A 16,903-nucleotide genomic window follows, 5' to 3' on the forward strand; every position below is an offset into this window, starting at 1 on the left:
CAGAAATGCGCTACACAGCACTAAAAACCGAATAGTTTATTTATAGTTCTACTACGGATATTTCACGTCATGTTCGAATAAAAAGTGACAGCCCTACTCCCTGACAGCTGAAATGACTTCGGATTAAATGCATCTTTTAAAAATGAGCGTAGCTAGCACCTATTACTGAACAATGCTGAAATCAAATCGCGAAACCCAGAGCCAAAGGTCTCTATCTACAACGTTCAGGCGAAACCCTTAGGCTAACACTTGCTGATCGAGATGCATTCTCGCCTGTTCCGTATATAATGCGTTATCAATAGTGATTATAATAATAAAGGGAATGTAGCCTCTCCCAGGTGCTCAGCCTCCTGAACAATGCTGAACTCAAATCTCGAAACTCGCCTGTCAACACCGGATAATTATCATAATAATAATTGAAGGAATAACCACCAAGGTGAAGTTAGTTTGATATTTGATATTCGGATATTGGACAGATATTCTTTTTTTTTAATGCGGCTGCTTCACCCCGTGTTTGCAGACAATGTACAAACAGATGACCTTGCTCTCAGCCTACCTAGGGACCGTCTATAAAGTACCTTCTGAATTATCTTCATAGTCTTTTTTGTCAATAGCTTTGACATCATGTGAGTGACTCCAAACCAATGCAGAATAGTTATCCTATATCCTATATCCGGTACCGGGCCGCAGGACATTCCTAACCGGGCCGTAGCCTACGACATGAGTTAAAAAAAAAAATGCATGCAAACTAAACTAAATTTAATTCGCAATAATGTCACGTTTTTACATGGCATAGGCCTATATGCAGTTGTTTGATTGCACGCATGTTTGCATTTTGCAAGGTCTATTTTGTCTGTCTGTCCCGCCTTCAACACTTTTACATACAGTATTGCCTTCAGCGCTGCGCAGCCTCAGGTCAGCTCACTTCACTTGATCAGTTCTTGGCAAACGGTAGTGTCACACGAAGTTAGATAAACTGCTAGAATGAGCAACAAAAAAACAAGCATCTTTAGCAGGTCACTGGCCAGAGTGTTTGAGTTGCGAGAGCCGCTGCAGAGATTTCTTACAGAAAAAAAGTCACCATTAGCTGCACATTTTAGTTATGAGGACTGGATGTCAAAACTCGCTTACCTGTGTAACATATTCGGGTTGCTTAATGACCTCAACCTGTCACTCCAGGGGAGAATGACGACTGTCTTTAAACTGGCAGATAAAGTCGCTGCATTTAAAGCCAAGCTTGATTTGTGGGGACGACGAGTGGACCGGGGTGTATTTGATATGTTCCAAACAGTAGTGGGGGTTTTGGGAGAGACTGAGGCAGGGCCCTTTCTCTCGCAGCTGGTGCGCGATCACCTTTGCGCTTTCAAATGAGTTTGAGCGTTACTTCCCATCCTCCAAAGATCCACGGCAAACCAATGAGTGGGTCCGCAACCCATTTGTCAATATCCCGAATAGTCCTAACTTGTCAGCGCAGGAGGAAGAGCAGTTGATCGAAATTGCAAATGACGGTGGTCTTAAGAGTGTGGGCAGCGTTTCTCAAACTGTGGGTCGCGGAGACATGCCAGGTCTCATGCTCAGTATGACTGGATTATGGATCCATTTAATGCAGCATGTTGGTATTCCATTGAATATATTGTACAATGCTGTAAAATTGCCTATGCTTAATATGTTGCTGGAAAACAGAAATATGTGTGTTATTATGTATTTATTTATTTATTATTATATCTGCAGCACCAGCTGATTTTAACTCTGTTGAAGAGGATATATTTAGAACTTGTCATTATTTCAATACATTTGACAATTTTTAGCATAGTGACAATTTATGTTGTGTAGGGCCTAATACCCCTCGTATACCTTATATAGGAAAGCTAACAGCTTTCTATTAGGATCTAGTTTGTTAACTACCAGTCATGAGTTGGGTCGCGATAGTCTGTCATTTTTAAAAAGTTTTCGGCAATGAATGCAACTAAGACCAAATTGCGCAATCGACTGGACATTTCAAACACACTGAGGGTGTCAATGTCTTCCATCACCCCCAGATGGAAGCTTTTTGTTGCAGGGAAACAAGCAGGGCTCCCACTGATTATATTCGTAATGCACGTTTAGTTCCCATGTTTTGTTCCCATATTTTGTTAAGCATGTTCACACTTATAGATGTAGCTTCAAGTTGTTCAATATTCATAGTTCATATTGTTCAATTTTCACTTCTTAAAGTTCACGTTATTCACAAGAGATCGTTACCTTCACTGTTCATACATAACTGGAGCTAGTTCTTTTCAAGTAATGCATGCACAACATATGGAACATGGACCCCCCCGCCGGTCCGTGAAAAAAAAAATAGGAATCAAACCGGTCCATGGTACATAAAAGGTTGGGGACCCCTGACCTAGGGGACACAATGAAAATAAATTAACACTCCCCTCAATGTCAACACTTATTTCTTTGCATTGATGTGCGACTATAGAGTTGATGAATTTGCTGCAGACATTGCAGAGGACTTTATTTTCAACACTTTATTTTTTATCAACACCATCAGGCTGTTTTTTAAAAGTAAATGTTCCAATCAATGATCCAGGCAGCACGTTTTCTTCTCTCTCCTTCATTTTACAGTCTAATTTTTACTGACTAGAACAGCTTGGGGCCAAAGGTCATACGGAATCGATTAATCTGCACTAATTTTTTTAATCAGTTATTTTTTCTCAAATTAATTAATCGAAATTAATCAGTTATTTTGACAGCCCTAATTTATTTAGCATAACTTTGGTATCAAAGGCAGAATGCAGGTGGGGAACTGGAGATCATAGCTGGGTCTTCATGCGGGTGCGCACCAGACAGGGGCTGCTCCTCTGGCTCGCTTTGAGACGCGGTAACGACACGCGCGGCTCTCCGGATAGGGCAGGTGCTTGGGGACTCGTGTGGCCGTTTTTGGGAATGAAGTCGGGCTCTCTCAAAGCAGGCGTCTGCGCAGAGAAGTGCGGGGGTTCCCGGATCAGTTCTGTCGGCTCCACCACGTTGGCGGCGGCGCTCCAGGACCAGGAGTAGGTGCTGAAGACGTCGTTGAAGCTCAGGTGGCGCCGGTGCAGGAGCCGGTAGTAGGGCTGCAGGGAGCCCCAGGAGCTCCACGAGTCCCGGCGCTTGTACTGGGTTAAGTCGTACCGGAACCTCCGCACGCCACCGCGACACTGCAGACAGAAAAGAGTTACAAAAAGACACACACAAAGAGGAAAGCACAGTCAACAGAGAAACTATGATGCATTACTATGAGCAAAACTTCCAGAACTTTATCAAGACTTTTTCACACATGTCCAGACTTTCCACTTTCCACACCTGTGTAAGCACCCTGTGTTAGGTCGGTTGCTTTTTAATTACACATGGGGAGACATCAAAAGGCTTAAAAAGTGTAGAATATGACTGGACTATGATATACCTCCAAGTTTATGTGATCAATCTCCTCAAAGCTGAGATGTTTCCTCTCTTGCAGTGTGAGGTTGACTTCAATCTTGACAGGAGTGATCATTTCCATGGTTTCTGCCCCTGGGTGCTTGATTGACAGCTGTGGTAGAACAACACAACAGCGTAACACTAACCCTTCACACTTCAATGGCTTCAACAGTGAGAACTGAGTGAACAGTGTAAACCTAGAGCTGTCAGCTCAGAGTGAACATTATGTTTTGAGATGTGAGGTCATACATAATAGCACCACCTGTCTGATGCGGTCTTCAATCTCTATTGTCCTCCAGCTCTTGACAGGTTGGCCGTGGCCCAGCCGGGGGAGTGTGGATGGTTTGAGGAGCGCTTGTCGGTTTGTGCTACTCAGGCAGGGCTTCTGAAGGTATGGGTTCCTCTGATCTGTCTCAGCTGTGCACACACATGAAACACTTCACACTGCTGCAGTGACTACTTAGACTGGTCATCCCAGAGTGCAGGGATAGGATGGGATCATGGGAAGGATTGTGCTATAAGGAGGCATAGCTGTGGTCAACTCACCAGCAGGCTTGATGTAATTGAGAAGCTGGTGCCTGCTCAAGCCCAGGAGATGAGCCATTTTGGAGTAGTACGTGAGGACGTGACCCCCAGCGTCACGTGGACGTCCCACTCTGTGAATCAGACGCTGTGTTTTGTTATGGTAGTACCTATCAAAGAGGAGCAGAACAACGCACAGTCAGGTAAAGAGCAATAGAGGTGCCAAGGAAATGATGTGGGGGAAACCCAGTAGTAAGCCTATCAATTTATATCTCATAGTACAGGTACTGACTTCAATATCTCATCTCTTGTGCTGTCAGGTAGCATTCCAGAGTCCAGCATCTTGGTTATGGCTTTGTAGAACACTGTTACTGTGATATCCTCAGGCTCTGTCTCGTTTATAATGAAGATAAATAGACAGCCAGAGAGAAAAAGAGAGAGATATTTTACACTTTTGTTGATAATAAATGAATTGTTGAGGAAAACCCTTTTCAGTATCAAACGCCTACGCATACCATTGACACACTTTGATAAATGTTGGGTGTCTGTCAGCACAGAGACAAAGCCTTGGAACCCCACCAGTCCATCCTCTAGGGCAGAAATTAGCATTGGTCATCATTACCATCAACATCCTATAAGTATCACTGTGAGTTTGAGAGCACACTACCATTGCATCCAGCTTTCTTCAGGGCCAGATGAATGTCTGCAGGTTTGAGAGTGATGCCTATTGTGTTCAGGGTGGTGGTAAATCCAGTGGTACTGATAAATCCTGAATGATCTTTGGTGAACAGGTCAAATATGGCTCTGAACCCTAGGAAGAGAAATGGAAACAGTCTTGCATAGTGACCCAAGTTGATATCTGTTTTTGTTTTATCTACATGTGCACTGTCTTACCATTCATCTGTGCCTCTGTCAGAGGTTCACTTGGAGTAACTGTATCCAGGTCTTTAGCATGGTCAATGCCACTGTATAGGTCTCCAGTGTTGCTGATTATTACTGGTTCTCTCTCTTCCTTTTTGTCATCTAACGTGGTTATTCTTTCCATGGATGGCTTGACTTTTATTCTTCTTAGGTTCACTGGAACTGGCTTGGGCATCCCCTGCTGATTCTTCATGGTTTTAGACTCTTTCATACCGTTAGTGTCAGTTGGTTGCTCATCAGGTGACTCTGAGTGTACACACATGTTGGATCCATGTTGGAAAACTTCACTTTGTACCAGCTTACTTCTTTTGTTATCTTCAATGGGTTGATAAGATCTTTTTGGACGATCCTCAGTAATTGAAGTGCTTTTTTTGCTGCTGTTCCTTCTGCTGCTGTCCTTGGGTTGGGCTTTTTGTGACTGTTGTATTGGCTTTAATGTCTTACCCTGGACTGCTTTACTGAGTTCCATACCATTTCTCTTCTTACCTCTTTGCAGTTTCACGTGGACCTCTTGAAAGGACCTGAGGACTGTGGTGGTGTTGAATCCAGCAGAACTGTATGAAAACTCTTGTGCAGCTAGAGTTGGATCCACAGTATGGTCAATGCGATAACAGGCGATAACAGGTGACTGGTTCTGGTCAAGAAGTCCAGGATTCTTTTCTGTTGACATCCCATGAGGACCCTTGGCTCTGTTTGATGGCTGTATCAGCGCTAGTGACTTCACCTGGGCTGCAGAGCTGGTGGCACGAGAGCAAGTAACTGCTGGAAGCTTGCATGGAATGAAAGTGGTCTGGTTCTGCTTTTGGTCATGAAAGCTGGTGGGCCTTCTTTTTGATATGTCCTCCTGATCTTCGTGTAGATCTTTCATGGATTTAGTTCCTATTCTGATACTGTCTGTGAATTGCACTCTACGTGACTTAGTTGTTAATGGGCTCTGCATTCTATCCTGGGACACCTCATTCTGAATCACATTGTATTTCTCAAGTCCTAGCTGGTCTTCTGGTGTCACAAGGCTGTCCTCATTGAGACTGTCTTCAGCCTCTACTATTTCTGGTTCTGGTGCTGGTTTTGGCAGATCCGTCTGAGCATGTTCGCTGTTTATCATGCTGTATTTATCTTGGGTGCCTTGGGACCCCTCTGATGAAAACAAAAAACAAAAACAAACCAAAAACAAAATATCATTCAGCTCTGATTTTACGTGGCTGCAATCCCTATTAATGGTTTATTTTGACAGCAATGTTTCATTAGTCTGTGACTCTAAAATTTGTGTTGGTACATAAAGGATTTTTTACGCTCTCATGGGCTTTCAATACCTACAGTATGTGTGTAGACTGTGAATGTCTATTAAAAAATGTATCATCATCCAAGTTTATTTAACACTTGTAATTCTGCATTACTTATTTAGCCTTAATACGTATGTGTGTGTGTGTGTGTGTGTGTGTGTGTGTGTGACTATGCATGACTAACCATACCATGATCATCCACACTGTCCTGTACCCGTTGAATTTCTTCTGGCTTTGTGTTGATGTCATTTGTCTCAATAGAGGAGCTATGATCGGTCACAATGATGAAGCTGGCAGGGTCTGTAGTGAACTGCTCAGGTATGGATACTATCAATAAAAATGGCCGTCAAGAAACAGGTTCTTAGAAAGGTTCTTAGGTTTAGGCTCACAACGTCCTTGTATCTTGTAAACAAGGTTTTTGCAGTTAATATTACGGCACTATTTGTTATTGATTGACGTGTTACAACGTACCTCTGCAGCCTTGGATAATGTAGTGGCCTGGCTTTTAAAATGATCAAAACATTGAAAGCAGAAATACACACCTGTACTCTACTTCTTTTTCATAATTTCCCTATAATTTCCCAATTCACTTAACATATAATGATTTTAAATTCACTGACAATGATTATGAATTTGATGTTTCAAAGTCTGCGCATTTACATTTTGTACTATTTTTCAATTCTTAGACATGAGGGCTTTGTATATTCATGTATGTTTATGAGGAGGTCTATTTTACTTCTGAAAACCATAACATCAGCAGCAGTACTGTCCTGGAGTCTGTCTGTGGTTAAATGCTCAGCAATGGAAACTAGCAAGAGAAAATGTCAATTCCCGGGACATTGAAAGACTGGGCTGCATGAAACTTTCTGGCCATGTAGCCCCACACGGTTGACACGGAACCATTGATTTTCGTTTTGATCCATCACCCCCCCCCCCCCCCCCCCGCCGGACTGGACCCCCCGAAAAGAGGGTAGGGCGGACAGTTTTCTGTAAATATCTCGAAAACCGTAGGGCCTAGGAGGACCACACTGTTTTTTGTATGTTGGGCTCAAGGGGCCATCTCAACCCATCCCATAACCACTCATTTACGGTATAGCGCCACATAGTTACAAATGAAAAAGCAAAACTGAGGCTCTGTAATCGCAGGTATCTTTGGCTGACGTGTTCAGAACTGCTCGAAATTTGACCTGTAGGATAACTTTGACACCCTCTGAATGCATGCTAAGTTTCGTTAAATTCCATTCATAGGGGACCATACAATAAATTAATTTATGTGTACATTTAGTGGCACTCTTAATGTCAGTGTCAGTGTTAAAAAAAAACCCTAATGATAGTCTTGCACGCTGCACTGTTTGTAGCAGTGACGTTAGCATTGCCCGTGGCGGGTTAAATGATTGAAAAAGACATGTTGAGGTGAGTTTAACAACTGTCATTTCATGTGCATATTATGCAAGCCAATACTAGATGGCTAGCTGCCAAGGCTACATAAAAGAACCAAACCTCAACAGCTGAAGTGCCCTTGATCAAGGCACCTAACCCCTCACTGCTCCCCCAGCACCGCTGTAGCAAGGCAGTTCACAGCTCTGGTTTAGTTGGACCAAATTCTTGGGACTTGGGATGTCTGCATAAGTAGTATAAGCAGCTTAAATGAATAGTGTAATCTACATATTTTATTGTCTATCTATATACATTCCTTATTTGATGTACTGACTAGAGAAAATTAATTCATCTGTATTCCAGTATCTAAGAAGACCTTTCTTTTTTCTTTTTTTTTTTTTTTCGGGATACCTCCCTGAAATTACTTTTTGCAGGTTTTTGCTGGGAATGGCCACAGAACTTTCGCAAAGATATGCTGGGCTACTAGCCTGGGTGCCATTCCGAACATCGTCCCGCCCACAAAATGTAAGGTTGGGAAGTTCGGTCTGGCACTGCACCATTGTGGAGCAAGTATGCTCGCCCTAGATCGGGCGGACCAATCAAATCGGGCTTTACGATGATGGACAGGTGAGCAACAGCGCCTGGTCTATCACGTCATCTGAGCACGCTTACATTAGGCTTATGTTTGAAACAAAAACGCTGTGGCTAGAAGGATACATGGCTTTTAAGACCCCATATGGAAAATGCATATTATTTAATGAGGTTTTATCACTGAAAATGATTATTTCTGAAAACTTCGTGGTTTCACTTTCATCAAGGGAAAACAGCGCTGTTGCATTGCGACATGTTCCCTCATTCGTTTGAAATCTCTGATTGACCACCTGTTCAAGGGATTTGCGACAGCCTTTCCCAGCTGTTTAACATGTTTGTAGCATATCAGTGTTCAACAGAATTATTTTTAAAAAACGGAGGGGATAAAGGCAATCGTTTTTTTCCTAATAGCCTACCCTACTATGTATCTCTTAGATTTCGCTAATGAGTGTTGTAGGCTAGGAGTTATTGACGGCACTAACTTTTACAAAAGATCAGAAAAGAAGGATGGTTTGTGTGTTTTCTTCCTACACCTCACGGTAAGCTATTTTGTTGCTCTGATTGGTTAGGTCTATCCAATTGAGTGCAGAGGCATTCCCCTCCTGTATCGGTTGAAACACGCCCCATAATTACGTCCCAATGGAGCAGTATCAGACTCATATTCTGACTAGAATTGAGTATGACTGCGTCAGGCTACTTGGCTACACCAGACGAGCAAGCTTTTTTTCTTTTACTGTCTATGTGTCCAAGCAGCGGGTATGCGCGCCGCTTCCATTGTTGTTTAAAGATTGAATGGGAATAGGATTCGGAGCCAAAGGCTAAAATGTAACCCAGCTACAATTTGTAAGGTATCGCCAATAACCCAGCTACAATTTGTAAGGTATCGCCAATAATATAAGTTAATGTTACAGATGTATGGTTACATACATTCTTAAAATGGTTCTTGTCTACAATTAAATATCACTTCACAATAAACTTCACAATGGAGGGTGTTTTTAGAGCATGATCTGCAGACTTGGCTTTTTTTTGAAGGTGTGCTGCGGGTGCCTCATAGGCGTTCCACGGGCTACCTGATGCTCGCGGGCACTGTGTTGGAGACCCCTGTTATACCAAAGATCCTTGATTACTAGCTCCGCTTTAACCCTCTCTGGTTATACGATATTTCTCTAAATGTATTTGGTTGCTTAAGCACTTGTCCATAGAGGACATTCAGTACTTGAGTTCTACAGACTTGAGTGTTCTCTTCTCTCATTTATGTGTGGCATGGCACTGTGAATGTCAGTGTTACTTCATCATACCATCATCAGCAGCACTCTCCTCAATCAGTTGGATCTCTTCTTGGTTTGTGTTCATGTCTTCTGTGTCCAGGGTGGAGCTGCAGTTGGTCACAGTGATGAAGTCAGTAGAATCTGTGGTCAACTGCTGAGCAATGGACACTAGCCAGAAAAAAATGACCATTAAGACCTAGCTTTCAGCAAGCACACAGAATATGACTTCGTTGTTCGTTGTATGTGCTTAATGTCTATGCAGTGTTTCCCACAGAATTACATTCTATTTGTGGTGGTAGGTTTGCAGAATTAACCTGAATGCAACAGTTTTTAACAGATTAGTGCAGTGTGGTTATGATTCTAACCAGATTTAAGCACAATTTAGTACAACCAGGAAAATCATTGTGTGGTGGTCAATGTTGATATTGTGGTGGGCCGCCACAAATAAGTCAATGTATGGGAAACACTGCTATGTGTTACATAGTATTTATCTTTGTAGGATCTTTAATGTGTCTGGGTTTTACAGTATTGGATTCAACAATGGTAGTGGTCATTCCTCAGGACCTGAGGGCTCTTGTATGAATGAGACTATGAATGGCTCTGCTACTTTAAAAATCATCACCATCATCATCAACAGCATCTTGGATCAGCTGGATCTCTTCTGGTTTTATCTGGATGTCTTCTCTCCCCACAGTGGAGCTAAGGTCAGTCCCAATGACTGTAGGATCCGTGGTGAACTTCTCTAATAGGGACACTGGCAAGAAAAATGTCCAATGAAAACAGGGTTTCAATGAGCACCAAATCTGCAACTTTACGCTTTGTGGTACATGTAGTCTTTTGGGATATCTATTGTGTATGGGTTCTATAATACGTTTCCATTAGATGTCACTCCTCACTCAGTGCTGAGTGGACTACATGTATGTGTGTCTGAGACTGTGGCTCTGTTACTAAACAAAATCATACCATCATCATCGACACTGTCCCCGATCAGTTGGATCTCTGCTTGAATTGTGTTGATGTCTTCTGTGTCCTGAGGAGAGCTGAAGTTGGTCATAGTAATGAAGTCGGCAGAATCTGTGGTTAACTGCTCAGCAATGGACACTAGCAAGAAAATAATAGTTTTTCAGTGAGCACAGAATGTACAACTACTTGCACTTAATGTACTGTATTCAATATGCAATATTGCATTAAAAATGCATTAATGCAATAATTAAGACAAAAACATGTGTTACACAGTGCACATTGTTGTAGAATCTCCAATGTGTCTGGAACACATTGTGTTAACTGCTCCGCCATGGACAGTATCCAGAAAAAAAGGTGTTTTTTTTTTGGTTTTCAACAAGCACATCATCTACAACCTGCACTTAATGTATTCAAGATGCAATATTGAATTAAAAATGTATAAATGCAATAATTAGTACGAAAAGATGTGTTACATAGTATACATTTTTGTGTCTGGCTTCTACAGTGCTTATCTATTAGGTAATTTGTCATTTGTCAGTACTTAGACTTGAGTGTGCTGTGTATGTATTTGTATGGGAATATGAATTGCACCCTTATTTAAAAATCATCACCATCATCATCAACACTGTCTTGGACCAGCTGAATTTCTTCTGGTTTTGTCGGGATGTCTTCTGTGTCCACAGTGGAGAGATCAGACACAGTGATGAAGTCAGCAGGATCTGTGGATAACTGCTCAGGAATCGACACTAGCAAGAAAATTGGCCAATGACATCAAGTTTTCAACGAGCACTAAGTCTGCAACTTTCTTGTCGTTCATACAATTTATGAACATTTACACTTTATTTAATAAACTAAAAATATTCATGTGATGGGTGATTCTCTCTTCTCAAATGTGTCTAGTCTCTTCCAGTAGAGGTCATTCTTTAGTAATTACACTTGAGTCTTCGGCAACACTCATTTATGTGTGGAATGATACTGTGGATGCCTGTTACTTTTTAAAAAGCATACCATCATCGTCAGCCCTGTCGACCAGTTGGAACTCTGCTTGTTTTGTCTGGCTGTCTTCTGTGTCCCGAGAGGAGCTGAGGTCAGCAGGATCGGTTAACTGCTCAGGTATGGACACTAACAAGAAATATGTCAATGAGAATAGCAAAGAATAGAAAAGCAAAACAAGAAGTCTTTAACTTCCTTGTCATCCATATGCATGACATTTCTCTAATAAATACTGCATAACTGGCTTCTTAAACACTTGACCCTTAGTGGTATTTCAGTATTCAGATCTGAGTGCTCTCTAAATCCATGTGTATGAGAATGGATCCATTATGTTAAAAACTCATACCATCATCATCAGTGTTGTCGTAGACCAGTTGGATCTCTTCTGGATTTTTGGTGATGCTGTCTGTGTCCCAAGTGAAGCTGAGGTTGGTCACAGTGATGAGGTCTGCGGGGTCTGTAGTTAACTTCTCAGGTATGGACACTAGCAATATAAAATATCATTAATATCATCAAGAGGTTTTCATCATATATAAAAGTAAGGTAAGTTTATTTATATAGCACGTTTTTATATGCAGAGTGCAACCCAAAGCGCTCCACACTGACACCAAGACATAAACAGATAAATTAACAAATAATTGACAATAAACAGAAACAAAATGCCGGACGGAGCGCTGACTCACCAGCTTTATCTGTAAAGTACAGACATCAAGACATAAGCAAACAAATTTGCTTAGTACCGTAGGTTAAAGTTAGGTTTAGAAAAGTAATATAAATTTCACCTTTAGTCTGAGTCTCAATCAGTGGTTCCTCTGGGCCATCTACTAATGGAATCTCAGCTGGGTGCTCTACATGGTCAGTATCACTGTCCAAAACCTGATGACTTTGGTCAGAGGAGCAGGTCAGAGAAGGTGACTTAGGTGATTCCATCTGAGCCTTGGATTCTGACTGTGCTTGCCCCGGCCTCAGATTCTCCAGTTGCTCCTCTGGGGTATCTATTTTTCTGTTATTGAAACATATAGACTTTTGGTGTTCATATGGCTCTAAACTTATTGGTTTGTGATACCCGCCTTGGGCAACATCATCTTGCATATAGGTGTTTTTCTTGTTCCTCTCCTCGACTCTGTTTGAATCTTCTGGCGGGTGGAGCTCTTTTGAGTGGCCCTCAGAACATTCCTGAACTTTGGTTCTTTGTAATTCTGATGGTTCAACCTGGGCAATTTTGTTTAATATCACACTGGTTCTCTCATCGGGTTGCTGGAATCTCTTTTGGTCATGTTCTGGTAAAACAAAACAGCTTTACAACAATCAACAGACTTGAATACATTGAGATAACAATCAGTTATTGTAGGCCTATAGCCTGGGTGTTCCCATGCTGCCTTGCGCGCAATTTGATTCACGCTGCTAAGGCAGCCTGGAGACCATGGAGCAAATTTTCGCCTGAGATAGGGGACCAATCACAGAACAAGGGGGGAAGCAAGACGATGATGAGCTATGCACAGACGCATTTGATAGACATCCGTGGCACCCAATAAACGGATCTGGGCATTTTTTTCAAATACGAGAAAATGAACGTTTGGTTTCCAGACCACGTCTCATTGAGAAGTGGTGGCGCTAGCCAGGCTAGTAGGCCTACAACTAATCTGAACAATCTAAATAAACTAAGAGAGGTATTGATCATGATGTCTATTTGATGGCTTTACTGGAGTATAAAGTAGGCTATTGTTGTATTTGTTGAAAAAATTTATTCTCCATCACATTGTTCAGTTCATAGTACATAAGGTTCTGTGTGCATAAAATAACCTACCCTTAATCTGTGCCACTTTTGGTGATTCATCTGACACAAAAACTCCTCCATCCTTTGCTTGCTCAACATCCCTCTCGAGATCATTTGTGTTGATGACAATCACTGATTCTTGATTTCCCATGCAGCAGGTCAACCTTGTCACGGTGGTCATCTTCGGAGCCACCAAATTCAGAATCTCCTGCTGTTCCTCCATGGCTTCACTCTCTATCGTTTTGTTATTGATCATGTTTTGGTGTTGACATGACTCAGTGGTCTTAGTATCTGTGGTCTTACTGCATAACATAGTGTTCCTTTCTTTGCTCCCTCTCAATCCCACTTGCCTGTTGACTTCAGGAGACAAAATCAGTGACATATTTTCAGCAAAACATCTTGACAACTTTAGGTAACTATGTTCATTGTTTGTGTGTTGGTGTGTGTGTGTGTCTTGATAAGTGTGTGCGCTTCTCTGGCAAAAGCACTATGAAATCAGTTCTCTTAAGGGTTGCATTGAGCCCTTCTGGTTTTATACTGCTACTGCCTGGTTTGAGGAATACTACCACAAAATGTGTGGCAAACTACATTCATATGGACCCTATCAGAAAAAAGAGCATCTAATCTTTTGTATCAGGTCGTAATCTTTATTCACTTTTTGGTCTTGGTGGGAGGTTTACCTGGAACAACTGTTGCCAGGTCCTCAGCGTGCTGGTTTTGGTTTTTAGCAGAAGCACTGGCCGGCTTTTTCTTTGATGACGGGCCTTGAGCTTTGGCTTCTGCTGTGTATTGATCTGCTGGTGCTGGCTTGGTTTTCCCTGCTGTGTCTTGATCGGCTGGTGCTGGCTTGGTTTTCCCTGCTGTTTCTTGATCGGCTGGTGCTGGCTTGGTTTTCCCTGCTGTGTCTTGATCGGCTGGTGCTGGCTTGGTTTTCCCTGCTGTGTCTTGATCGGCTGGTGCTGGCTTGGTTTTCCCTGCGCTGCTACGCCTCCTTCCATTGTCCTTGACTCTGCCTGAATCTTCCTGCCGCAGCTTTTGTCCCTTGTCCTGTACAGCTGGACTTTGCACCATGCTGTCTGTTGCTGACCTCTGAGTACTGCTGTGTCCCTCCTCAGCGGTACTGGTCTTTCGTCTGCTGCTGCTGTGGTTGGTCTGGCCTTTGCTTGGTTTTTTTACTGGCTTGTGAGCTTGAGCCACATTGAATGTAGTGTTTCGTCGCTTAGTTGATTCCATGGACTGGGCCCTGTCTGAGATGGATGGTTTTCTCAGTGGGATTTCAGTGGATCCAGCGTTTCTTTCTTTGCGTGATTCTGACCTAGACGGCTGAGATGGATTTGTTGTAGTGTCACTGGACACAGACTTTTGTCTTCTGTTCGTGACGGTACCTGACGCTGTTGGAGGATATGTTCTCTCTGTTTTTTCAATAGTTGTGCTTTTCCTGGTCGTGGCCCTGCTTGATTCTTGTGTCTCTCTGTCTTGCTGAGTTTCTTTATTTATGTCCTTTGCTTGGGCTCTGTTAGAAGCCACTGAAGGATGAGGTTTCCCTGGTGGTTCAGTGCGACTCTCAAAGGCATGTTTCGAGGTATCTCTGGTGGTATGGATGCCAGCACTTGATTCTTGGGCTGGGTGCCTTGTGTTTCGTCTGGTAGACTGCGACTGTGTAACACTATGCCTTTTGTTTCGGTGCTCCGCTGGTCCTACAGGTGGCACTGATGCACTTCGGTCTCTGTGTGAGTCCCCCACATTCACAGACTGCAGCTTCGAGGTCAGTTCTCTAGTTTTGGTGTTACCGGGCTGTTGCGTAGGATGGTGAGGTTTCTTTCGCACGGCCTCCTTGGATACATGCCTCCTGACTTGGGTCCTGTCTGAGCCTGCCTTCAATGCCTGGGTCTTACTCAGCTCATCCTCTGTGTTTCCTCCCTTGTCGTCCACTAAAGCTGGTGATGGATGTGTCTCAGTCTGTGATGTCTTTGCAGAGGTACGTGTGGTTTTTTGAGGCTCCTTTTTGCCTAATGTGGACCGCACAAAGTTTTTTATCTTGCCTTGTATCTCCTGCTCTGGCCCTGGGCCTGTTTTAGAGGAGCCACACAAGATGGATGGCAAAATGTTCCTCTTGATTGTAGCACAAACATTCATCTTTATTTCCAGTGGCTCTCGGCTTATTTCGTCCGATGTGTTCTCTCGATCTGGAGCCCCAGGTCCATTTTGGAGTATATCCTCAGATCCCGTTGAGATGTAGGGAAGCTTTAGGAATCCCTTACTCTTGCTGGATGCCTCTTCTGTCTTTTGCTGCTCCATTGTGTCTGTAGAGACACCCATGGCTTCTCTGCTAGCCTCCGCATAGTCTGCATAAATTTCAGGTGTCATTTCTTCATGGCAGTTCGATTTTATACGACTGTCGGACTGTTCTTGAGTATATGTTACTTGAGAAATTTCTCCATCAGGCTGGACGACTTTCTCTGAGCTCTGGTCAACAGGGTCTTCGACAAAGCACTGAGCATCAGACTCAGAACTGACTCCTGAACGTGGACACAGTTTTGAGAAAAGGCCCTGGAGTGCCTTGATGGGTTGAGGGCTCGGAGTGTTCTTTCGGATGGTTGTGGATTTTGGAGCGGATTCAGAAAGTGACTCTGGGTCTGGTTTCAAAGGTGAAACTAACGCTATGCTAAACTCAGGATCAGGGGCAGAATCAGTGGCAGTGGCAATCATCTGTTCAGCAGCAGGAGAGTTGTTTTGAAAGTGTAAGGTCATATCAGTTTTAGGATTAGAAGTGTTGATGTCTGAGCCCTCTGGGTCAGAACCACTGTCTACATCCGACTCAGGATTGTCTTTACGGAATATTTTCTTGACCGCTTTCATGTTTCAAGATGCTTTTTTTTTTTTTACAAATAAAAGGTCTGTGCTATTGTAGCTCTCCACTGTGACTGGTAGATGCAGCCGCCTGGTGGTGTCAGAAATGTTTTGAATTCCCTAAGAACTAATAGGCCTAGGCTATTTTACCTGAACACAGAGACCAGAGGGTGAAGATAGAACTCCGCTTGCCGGAGGCTTTGCCCCCAAATCACCAGAGCCCCACACCTTCTTTGTCAGATGTGTTTTGCACACTGCCAGAATGACTACCACAAAGCCCTACGAAATCTCCTTTTTGAGAACGTTGTTTACGTTTATGACGTAGTACATTCGTGTTTGTGAAGCATTGTGTGTAGCAGGGCAGGCATTGAACAACTCGCTACAAACGCGTATTTCCTTGACACAGTTAGTATGGCATTCATGGTTATTTTTGTTTACTTTTCGCAAATTAACTTTTGACAATATTATAGCACCACATAAGCTAACCCATACACCAACATCAGACGCCCAGGCTAAAACTTGCAACTTACTGAGTAGCTTTATCCCCGCAATATCAGCCACACAAAACAAACTGCACAGATTAGTTAGTTTTGTACTAAACTAATTGCAAGGCCCATCATTTAGGCTACGTGGCCTACCTTCTCATTTCCCGTTTCCTTACTGTAACAAACATGCATTGAGATCATAGATTGACATGATTGTATTGAGAGACCATTACTAACCACAAGAGGGAGCTGTTGACATTCAAAAGCATAAAGTCAGAGCCCTATCCGAAATAAAGCAGGTTACTGAATTGAAACTTCTCAACCCACCAAGACCCCCACCCACATTAACCTTTGTTGTGAGGGTGCCTAGCCTACTGTACATAGAAAATGTCATACTAGACTACGTTACTTCTTTTATGAACTGATTATTGG

The sequence above is a fragment of the Alosa pseudoharengus genome, unplaced genomic scaffold (assembly GCF_046254945.1).
Source record: "Alosa pseudoharengus isolate Yale_2024_CS ecotype anadromous, Long Island Sound unplaced genomic scaffold, YU_APseudo_1.1 YU_APseudo_1.1_scf_4, whole genome shotgun sequence".
Classification (NCBI taxonomy): domain Eukaryota; kingdom Metazoa; phylum Chordata; class Actinopteri; order Clupeiformes; family Clupeidae; genus Alosa; species Alosa pseudoharengus.